Source organism: Camelus bactrianus, chromosome 27 (assembly GCF_048773025.1).
Source record: "Camelus bactrianus isolate YW-2024 breed Bactrian camel chromosome 27, ASM4877302v1, whole genome shotgun sequence".
Taxonomy (NCBI): Eukaryota; Metazoa; Chordata; class Mammalia; order Artiodactyla; family Camelidae; genus Camelus; species Camelus bactrianus.
Genome location: NC_133565.1, coordinates 37053567 through 37064855, shown reverse-complemented (window position 1 = coordinate 37064855; position 11289 = coordinate 37053567). Strand labels below are relative to the sequence as shown.

Here is an 11289-nt window from a genome sequence, read left to right as displayed (position 1 = left end):
CTGGCTTTCAGTGCTGGGTGGTGGATGCTACTGTGACACGTGTTACAACAGGAGTGTGACCAAGTGTCGGGGGGCACGGAGGAGGGTCAGAGAAGGAAGTAACTTCCTCACATCTGTCCAGGCACCTGGAGTGTCTGGGATGCTAGAGATTCTGCCATTTGAATTTCTGGCTCCAGGTACACTCACTGAAAGAGAAAATTCCCTTTGGGAAGTAGATTAACCTACTAGCTAAAACCAGTCATGTGCCTGCAGTATGAAGTCACCATGTCTCCCTCTTCCCCAGGGTCCCTGAACAGAGTAGGAGCTTTCACAGGGACGAGAAGGAGAAAGGAACGTGATTGTGCAGGGAGTCAGGGCACCAGCTTTCCTGCTGCTGGAGAGCCCAGGAGGAGAAAGAGGATGCTCAGAGAGGCAGCAGAGAGGCTGATAAAAACGAGCGCATTCTGTCTCCCACCTCAGCGGGGAGCCCGTTCTAGCCTCTGGGAGGACGTCCTCAGCCTGGAAAGCACGCAGGGGCTTCTGGACATCACGAGTTGCATAACTGCTCTTGGAAGTCGAGGAGGAGAGATAGGGGATCACAGCCCAAGACACACCGTAAAAACACCCTTGACAATGTGATCACTGACGAAACCCGCTGTCTAACCTCCATCTCCAGCCAGTCTCGCTCAACCCAGGGACTAGAATTTTAAGAGGATGCTACCTCCCTCTCCCTCCTCTTCTGCCACAGGCTGGAGGGACTGGCCTTGTCCCTGTGATCAAATGTCTGCCAGGCTGGGGCAGCCACCAGTGGCTGGTGTAGGCTTCTTTCTGCAAAGAGAACGACCTCCTGCTTTGCCAGGGGCACGGTCCCCAGGCTGCCCCAGCTGCTGCTGCTTGTCCTCAGCATGTACCAGAAGGCCAGGGTGGGCTGGGATGGAGAGACAGGTATGGTGAGTGTGGATGTTTTAGCTGATATTTGGATAACAAATATGAGCAAAAATGTGAGCATTTTTTTCTTCTCTGCTGAGCATTAATGAGAAAAATGTGGATCCAAGTGCTGGGCTGAAGGCCTTTTAAGAACTTCCACCTCAGCGAAGGCCCCAAGTTAAGCGTTATGCAGAGGATCACTGCGAGGGAAATGGAGACAGCAGCTTCAGGACAGGCTCTGCAAACAGCTGGTGGCCCCAGAAGTTGCTCATGAGCCTGGGTGGTAGGGAGTGAGGCGGTTAAACACATGGGCCCTGGGCTCAGGGAGAACTGACGATCCTGACCTGGCCCTTCATCAGCTGGGTGACTTGCTACTTGCAACCAATTCACCACCTGTAAAATGAAAATGGTCGAACAAGCTCCTGCAGACCCCTTACCAAGTGCCAGACACACTTGCAAGCACTTGACATGTATTAACTCGCTGAAGCCTCACAGCAGCTCTGTGAAGTTGCTGCCCTCATCGTTCCCATTGGACAGATGAGGAAACCAAGGCAGAAAGGAGGGAGGGTCATAACTTGCTCAAGGACACTTGCAGGTAATCTGGTGGCAGCACCCTGGACCAGTCTGCTCCTGGGGTTGCTGGAGGAGTGGGTAGAATGCAGCCTAGAAAGGGCTTGGCACAGCCCTGCCACACTGAAGCTCTCAATAAGTGTCAGCTTCTATTATTAACAACACACAAAATGGCATAAACAGAGTAGTTGAGCTATCCACACCATTTGAGATTCTTAACAACGCCTGACATTTGTTTAGCCCTGTATATAATTCAATGAACTTTCCCAGTTATGTCCCCTGCAACCCTCCCTGACACCCTGGGAGAGCAGTGGGGCAATTCAGCGTGGCGTGACTGCTGGATGAGTGAGGACACAGCAGCCCGAAGGTCAGTGACTTGCACAAGGTCCCACCCCAGCTCTGTGCTCATACATCCTTCAGCAAGCCTGAACCGATGTCCCAGGGCCTGAACTCCTGAATTCCATCCCCGGTGGGCTGAGAAACATGCCGAAGAACCATCAGCCTGAGACCTTTTATCAACTTTAATTTGGATTCTATTTACTCAAACACTTTTTACCCAACCGTATAAGCTGTGACACAACCACCACCACCTATTAATTTATATTCTGTCTTTTTTATAATAAGGACTGAAGAGATTACAATAAAAGTAGGTATGACAAACCCATAAAATCACCAAAAAATAAACATAGAAGACCAAGAGTCAAGCAATAGAGCTAATACTTGTACAGCATTTTCCAGCTTATAAACGTGTGGCCGCATTCCAGCCTCCCCACAGCTCACTACCAGACAGCACCGCTCCGAGACCGCGCCGTGAAACTGGGGCTCCGCAGGACCACTGAAGAGGGGGTCACGTGACTGCACGCCAGCCTCCCGCGTGGAGTCCTGCCTGTGTCTTCGTCAGCTACTGAAAGGTCAGTGTTAACGTCTCCCACCACGTTTCAGTGAGCCTCTAGAGCTGGAATGCTTGGTTTCAGATCTGACTCTTAGTAATTCGGCGACTTTGGGCAAATTACTTAAGCACCTGGTGTTTCTGAATTCTCACCTACAAAGTGAGAATATCTACCTCATGCAGCTTCTGTGAGGATTAAATGAGCTAACACATGTGGTGTTTGGAAAAGTTCCTGGCACATAGTAAGTGCTATTTCTTCTTATAAAAATAAAAACAAAAATAATCTCCCACGAAGGCTGTAGAAGCCTGTGTCCCTCCATGCAGTTCTGTCACTGTCTGCTTTATCAGGTTTGAGGCTGCGTCATCAGCTGCACGCCCGTTTAGAACTGTCGTATCTCCCTAGAGACGTGGGCCTTTGCCTTCAGGACTGCTTTCTGCCTTAATGTCTACTTTGTCTGCTATTAACATAGTTGCAGACTTTCTTTGGGCTAGTGTTTGCATGGAATACCATTTTCCATTCTTTTGCTTTCAACCCATCTGTATCTTGGTGTTTTAGACCCATCTCACGTCGGCAGTATTTAGCTGTTTTTAAGGTTAATAAGCTAAACCGGTTTTAATTGGAGCACTTGGTCCATTTACATCTAATTTAACTATCACTATGCTTGAGTTTGAATCTGCTGTCTTGGTATTTTCTGTTTGTCCCTTCTGATTTATGTTCCTTTTCTTTTTTCCTTCTTGCTTTCTTTTGCATAGGCTATTTGTATTTATTCTAGTTCCCCCTCCATTAGGCGGGAAGTAATATAGTCATTTGCCATTTGTTAATGATTCCAGGGAGACTCCAGCATGCATCTGTGATTCAGGAAAGCCCAACATTGCAAAGTGCTTTTATCCCCTCCTCAACAGCACAGGGGCCTCGGAACATTTGCCCTGCAGCTGCTCTTCTCCTGACTTAGATGCATTTGATTTTGTTTATTTTAATTCTCTTTATATTTTAAACATCATGAGACTTCATTATTTTCTTACAGCCAGTCAGTATTTGGACTTATCCACATATTTACCATTTTTGTTGCTTTTCCCGTATCTTTGTCTTTCCATGTGGAATCATTTTCCTTCTGCCAGAAGAATACCATTTAGTATTTCCTTTATGGATGGATTTTCTGGTGTCAAATTCTCTCAGTTCTTGTTTGCACGAAAATAACATGATTTCATTTTTATTCCTGCAGGACGTTCTCTCTGGGCTCGTAGTCTTTCTTCCATCACATTGAAATCATGACGCCACTGTCTTCTGACTCTTGTCGTGATGAGAAGTCAACTGTCAGTTTAACCATTACTTCTTTGACGGCTAAAATGTCTAATTTTCCTACAGCTGCCGGTAAGATTTTTCTTTTTCATTTTGGCTTTAAGAAGTTTTGCTACAATGCAGACTTTTTAAAATCTATCCTCCTGAGATTAATTTGGCTTCTTTTACCTATGGATTTAGTCATCAGTGTGGGGAAACAGCCATTACCTCTTCAAACAGTGTGTCCATCCCGTTTTCTCTCTCCTTTACCACTGGGGCCCCAGGAAGCATTTATTAGAATTTATCAGTGTGTCTCTTGTAGACTGAACGGTGTGGCCCCTCAAAATTCCTGTGTTGAGATCCCAACCCCGCACACGATGGCTTTATGAGGAGGAGTACTTGGGAGGTGAAACTGAAGCCCTCACCAGTGGGATTAGTGCCCTCGGAAAGGAGACCTCGGAGAGCCTTCTCGCCCCTTCTGCCACGTGAGGCACAGCGAGAAGCGCCAGCTGTGAAGCAGGAAGTGGGTCCTCGCCAGACACCAGATCCGCTGGGGCCTTGATCTTGGGCTCCCCAGCTTCCAGAGCTGTGAGAAACAAGTGTTTGTTATTTAAGCCGTCCAGTCTATGGTATTTAAAAAATTTTTAAAGTATAGTTGATTTACAATGTTATGTTAGTTTCTGGTGTACAGCAAAGTGATTCAGTTGTACATATACACACATACATTATTTTCAGATTCCTTTCTGTTATAAATTATTACAAGATATTGAATATAGCCCCCTGTGCTGTACAGCAGGTCCTTGTTGTTTATGTATTTTTATATACAGTAGTATGTAGATAGTCTATAGTATTTAAAACATTTTTATTTTTTTGAGGGGGGAGGTAATTAGGTTTATTTATTTATTTTTATTTAATGGGGGTGCTGGGGATCAAACCCACGACCTTGTGCATGCTAGGCATGCATTCTACCACGAGCCATACCCTCCCCACTTACGGCACTTTTGTTATAGGAGCCTGAATGGACTAAGGCAGCATTCCTCATATCTTTTATCCTCTCTTTGCATTATTCCGTTATTTTTTCCCTTCCTGTGGTTCATTCTGGGTATCTTTCTGCCTCCTCTTTCAATTTACTCACTCTTTCCCTAGCTGACTCGAAACCTATTCTTTACGCTCTTACTTTTGGTTTTTTAATTTTTTTACTTTGAGAACTTCTATTTGTCTCTTTACAGTTCTCCGTTAAAAGGTTAAATCTTGTCTCTTATCTCCTTGAACGCCAGAAGCATAGTTATTTTGAAGCCTGGGTTCGCTCAGCTGGAGTCATTACAGTCTGTTTCCATCGTGTGTCGCCTCTCCTGAGCCTCACAGCTGACGTCCTGTTTGCTCACAAGACTGGTTGTCTTTGATTGTGCGTAGCTCATTGTCCTTGAAAACTGTTTGTAAAAATAAATTGAGAGCTTCAAGTTTATCTTCCAAAAAGGATTATTTGCTTCTACCCGGCTCCCAAGGCCATTCAGATCACATGAGCATTGTTACTACTGTTAGTAATGTTTTGGGCTCGAGACTTTCTTGGATACCCGGATGTCTGGGAGCTGAGCTGCCGTCTGTGTGAGGGCTGGTCTCCTGGCAGTTCACCCTTACTCTTAGGGCATAGCTCTTCATGTACAAGGGTGTAAAAGTGTTAGATGTTAGCCACGATCCCCACTTTTGCAGACCCTGAACCACAACCCTTTTCCTGCCCACAAACACTGTAGAAAATGTTTCCCAGTTTCTCAGTTGCATCTTCTGGATTTGCAGATGCCTCAAAAGCCGAGCTCCCCTTTCTGGGATTCCTTCCCCTTTCACACCTCAGTCCAGTCATTTTTTTTTTTTTTTACTACCGTAATAGCTTTTCCATACTTTCAAGCTGATTTTTGGAAAATATTTTGTCCAGTTTTTTGAATTCTCTTCAGACAGAAAATTTGTCTACATTCCTCAAGCTGCCAATATTGGAAGTATAATCCAAAATATGACAAAATCATTTCCTCAAGATGACCTTTAATAATATCTCATAAAACTTAGTAAGAATTTTCTGATGAGCCTCCTAGAATTTCCTATTTAAAAGTAACTTCCCTGGAATGGTGACTTCATCGTCTTACCTAGGAGATTAGTTCAAATATTAGTTCAAATACTTACTGAGTATTTGCTCTGTCCTGCTTAGGGCACTGATCTAGGCCCTAGAGATACAATGGTAAGCAGAGCAGACACCTTCCCTTCTCCCAAAGCTTAAGGCTGAGAGAGACAGAGACAGAGAGAGATTGGAGCTGCACTCAAAGTGATGAGAGACTGAGAAGAAACCTGAGAACAATTGACCAAAACAGGAAGAGCCAGAGGATGCCAAGTACAAGAAGAATCACATCAGCCGTGATGCTTTGTCTGCAAGCAGTAGAAACCGGACCAACATGGGCTTAAGTAGCGACTGAGTGTATCATCCATCACAAAATACTAAGCCTAGAGGTGGAAGAATGTCAGACGGAGGCCATCACGACTCAGCCGCTCCCCTCCCTCTTCCCTCATCATCCTTAGGCTGGTACCAGGTGGCAGCTGAGGCTCCCTCTATCTCATCCAGCCCTGGAAACCTCCAGAGGAAACACAGGAAGCCCCTGAGCACTTCTCCTCATTTTCCATTGGGCAGAATTGGATCCCATGCCCTCTCCTACACCAGTCACTGGCAAAGGGAATAGAATGACCACAGTGGACAATACTAGTCATAACCTGTTCCTGGCTGGGAATGGGGCCCTCGTCCCTTGGCTCATGCATGGGAGAGGCCAGTTCCTCAACAAAATTGGGGTTCTGTTAGGAAGGAAGAAAGAAGGAACAGAATGGATGCTGGGCAGACAGCCCATAGTGTCCACCGCAGTGGGCTGAGAGTAAGGAGGTCACCACAACACAAGCCATTCATTCCACAGTTCCCCTGGAGTCTTTTATACGTGCATTCTAACCCATAAACCAACAGTAATGGCTAACATCATACAGTGTTCATATACACGAATTCATTTAGACCTTATGACAGCCTGATGAGGTGGGGCCTATGATAATCCTCATTTTACAACGGCAGAACTGAGTTACAGAGTGTTGAGGGCTATCTAAGGTTACATGGTTAGTCGAACCTAGATTTAAACCCAGGTCATCTGTTTCCAAAACTAAAGATTTTACCCTCTTTGATAAAAACTGTCTCTAGCAACATAAATGGATATGATTATTCTCATTTTTCAGATGAGGAAACAGGTTTAGAAATGTGATGTTCATTCATCCACTTATCACTTGACAAAACTTTATTGAGTCCTTTATTATTCCTGGTGCTCTGCTAGGTGCTGAGGATGTGGTTCTGAACAAGACACTGACCTTCATCCTGTGATACTTACAGACTAGTGGGATCATAATTATCAAATGCTCACTGTGAGCCATCTGGCACAAAAGTAAAGGCTGGAGGCTCTGGCATCAGATGCTAGGGTTAAAGTCCCAGCTTTGTGGCTCACTGGTTGTGTGATCTTTGCCAAGTGTCTGTTTTAATCACCTCCTCTTCACCCCATCATGAGGGAGAGATTACCGTCGGGGGGTTGTGGGGATAGGGGAACACACAATACCTGCCACGAGACAGATGAGATCAGCAGTTGTCTACTAGTCATCTTTGCTCACAGCCTGGGGAGGACACACCACCCCGGGCCAGACGGGGGTTCACTCAGGAGCAGACGAGCGCCTCTGCAGCAGGAGCTGCGGGAGCAGCTTGGGCGTATGGAGGATGTGATGGTTGTGTGAGTGACTCTGTGGGCTGGTGGGGAACTGGAACCTGCTTTTCAGGGATACACTGGAATTGCACATCTGACAGGAAGACTTGTTTGGCTGGAGAACCTCATCCGTGATAGCAGAGTGGAGAGTGGAGCTTGCTGCTTGGACACTTGAGGTCTTAAATTTCTCAGACACCAAGGTGGTACATAACATTGACCTTAATTTCAGGGCTTTTGTCACTGTTTCTTAACCTTGTTGTACTTTTGTTTTTTCACCTGTAAAATAGGAACAATGGCGCTTAATTATTGGTTATTTGCGAGTTTTGAATGAGGCAATGTGGGTTAAGTACTAAACACAGGGACTGGCACGTGGCTAGTGCAGCCATTGCCAAGTGCCAGCATAAGGCCCTGTGGCTGGTCAACAGTGAGCTCAGATTCAAATATCCGCCTTTTGTTTCCAGATGCTGGGAGCTCTCCACGATGCTGACCTGAGATTGTGTTCATCGGGTAAGTGCTGGTTTGCTTGTCCATTCATCCATCTAAACACACATGCGTCCATGCACTTATGTGTTCATTCATTCAACAGACACGTACTGAGTGTCACTGTGTCGCAGGGTGCTGGCACCATGAAGATGGCCTTTAGGTCGCAGTCTGACGGAGAAGGCAGTATGAGGTGAGGGCTGTTCCAGCACAGGAGGTCGGTGCCAAGGGCAAATCAAGGGAAGAACCCCAGGGGTGGGGGGTGGACCATAAAGACATTGGGAATATGCCCAAACCCACTGAAATATGTCCAGCTCCCTCCCCAACGACAGTTGGGGCTGACGACCCTGTGTTCCACCCTGGAGAGGAACTTCCTACTGGGGTTCCTGACGGACAATTGTCAGACTTTGAACAAACCAAGACTTTCCCTGAGGAAGAGGAGGCTGTAGCTGCCGCGCGCTGAGATGTGCTCCCAGGCGGGTCCCCTCGCTGGCCTTGGCTTCTTTGCTTGTAGAATGAGGGCACTGGGCTGGGCGGTCAGCAGGGTCCCTGAGCTCTGCCTGAGGGCATGTTTTTAGACATCATGTCTCATGAGATCCCTCCTCCCTGGAACCACTGCTATTCCCTGAGCTGGCTCCTATTTGCCCTCCCCAACCCCACACAAACGCTACACTATTCTTCTGGTCTGTACCACACCCTCCTCTGGGCAGGGACCGACTTCCTCAGATAATCGCTTCTAGGAGGAAAGTAACGAAGCAGCATCAACACGAACAACAGAGCCCAGCAGGGAGAAAAGGCCGTCGCTTGCCCCTTCATTGGTCTTTGGACGTTGGCATGCTTCATTCATTTGGGAAGCTTGACTTTTGCCCAGAAGGGCTCTCGTCTTTAAATGAGACTGTGTCATGGCCTGGCAGCTCTGCCTTTCATTCCAGCCTTGGTGCACCACAGGATTTCAGAAAAGAGAGCCAACTCTGCAGTTTCCTCCAAATTCGCTTGCAGCCCAGAGATCTGGGAGGGGGCCTTCCAAGGCTGGCCGGGAAGATGGAAATCCAGCAGCATCGATACTTCCCAGGCTGGCCTGACCGCAGCCCTGTGGGCAGGCGGCCGGCAGGCAGCTGGCTGGCAGCTGGGGCAGGACCCAGAGAAGGAGGCAGGGAGTGTGCCTCCTCCTCGCACGGGGCGTGCAGGGGTGTGCAGGGAGCGCCTGGCGCCTCTCGATCCTGTGTGTCCAAAGTCTGGCCGGTGTCAGGGCCTCACGGGGTGCTGCTGTGGGGCTCTCCCCCCGCCTGTGCTCTCTCCTCTCCCTGGTTCTCCTCACCACTGAGAGCACTCAGGTTCCTGGAAGTGGGGTGATTGAAACAGATTTCAAACTGTCCAGGCCGAAGAGTGCGGTCACTTGGGAGGTATGGGGGGGGGGGGGCTTTCGCACTTGCCTACTGCTCCTGGGGCGTCAAGGGGAAAATCATGCAAGCCTGGCACTGCCACTGATAGGCTGTGTGACCTTGGGCCAATTGCTTTACCTCTCTGAGTCTGTTTTCCTTCTTTGCAAAAGGAGAGCATTGTATTAGAGTATCCAAACGGTCACTCAGGTCATAAAGTGCTATAAGGGGGTTAGGACCACGGCCTCTGGAATCAGACGGAGCCAGTCAGATTCCCAGCACCACTTACCCAGAGGACCTTGGGTGAGTGAGCTAACCCTTCTTCACTTCGGAGTCGGCTTGAGAATGGAACGGGCCACTGCAGCTAAGAGTGCGGCTCAGGGCTGGCTGCAGAGGAAGTGAGTGGCTACGAGCCCTCAAGGTGATGAAGGTGACGAGTCAGCAGGCTCAGCTCAGCCTCCTCTCTCCTTCTTGGGCAGAGACGGGAGAGTGTTCAGCAAGGTGTTCGGGAGTCAGGGTGAGGGAAAGGCGGGGGTGCGCAGGAGCACATAAATCTGCTGGGGAAACAGCAGGCTTGGAAGGACCCCTGGCCCTCCTTAACAACAACTCAGAGCCTTCTCCTGGCCACGCTGCCCAGTGGCCGCGGAAAACAATCCGCCAGGCCAGGCCAGGCCTGGCCCTGGGGGTCCTTCTGTGAGCGCTGCTGTCAGTGGACCCATTTCACAGCATCTGTGGCTGGGAGCTGGTTGCTTCTTCCTCGTCCTGAGAGTCCTCTTTTGCAAAGTGATGGAGACTGCTTTCTCCTGCAAGATGGTAAACTGGAGAATATGAATGACTATCAGGTGAAGTAATGGGCAATGCAATGCAAAGAAGAAAAAAAATTTTTAAACTGTAGCACTGAGCTGGCAGAAAGGTAAGAAATCACAGATGAGATGAAACCCCAAATCCTTGGATGTAAATTGGTGCCAAAGCTCTCTTTTGAACTGTGGGTTTCTGTAAAGATGTGGGGATCTTGAGCTTCTGTTTCATGGTTTTACAGAAGCAAGGACTACAGAAAGCCTAGGGGCACCCAAGGTGGAAAATACAATGACAGATCGCTTTGCATAAAGCTAGGACATCCCTATAAAAGCTTATTTTCATTGTAAACAAGAAATGAACTCTGCAAAGAGGGTTGAACATGGAATCTAGCGTTTAAAATATCTTGATTGTGGCTGGAAAGGGAAAAATTCTCAAAATTCAAAACTATAAGCTGAACTTTATGTGACTTTGACGTCCAAATTCATACCCAGTTTGGTTCAAAACCCTCAAATGGAGAATTTAATTTTAAGTGGTCCCACGTTGGAAGAAGTAAATATAAATAATCTCTGGAGGAACTAAACTTAAACCCAGCCCTCAAAGACTTCCCACAAATACACGTCCAAGGAAAACGAGCATTTCACAACAGAAACAAAATAGAACAAGACACGCAAGGAAATAAGGCACCAAGAGGCAGGGGCAGCAGGAAAAACAGCAGGAGCAGATCTATAAAGACATCATAACCCAGAATTGACAGACGGGAAAACTAGTTTAATACGTTCAAAGAAAATTTAAAATATTATCAATATGAGCAAGAAATAAGCAGGTCTGAAACAGAATCAACTAGATTGAGGACTGAAAAATGTAAGAACTGAAACTAAAAACCCAAGTGAGTTGGTTAATGAGCAGATTAGACATTGAAGAGAGAATTCGTAAATTAGAAAATAGTTTTGAAGAACAGCCAAACGTCGTCTAGCAACACAAAGAGCTAAAAAATATGAAGAAGAGGGAGGTAATAAGAGACGTGGAAGACAGAACAAGAAGTTTTAACGTACTTTGGATTGGTTTACAGAAAGAGGTAACAGAGGAAATGGGAAGAGATAATATTTGAAGAGTAAATACCAATAAATGTACAGAATTGCTGAAAGCTTCTGTTCTTTATATCCAGAAAAACCTAATGAATTTCAAAGGAATAACACACACACACACACACACACACACACACAC

At 47.0% G+C, this 11289-nt stretch overlaps 1 protein-coding gene across 1 annotated transcript in view; it reads right to left on the bottom strand.

Moving 5' to 3' along the window:
• LOC141575206 (uncharacterized) overlaps positions 1 to 11289 on the bottom strand; it is a 54752-nt gene that overhangs the window by 1831 nt on the left and 41632 nt on the right. The window lies entirely within an intron of this gene.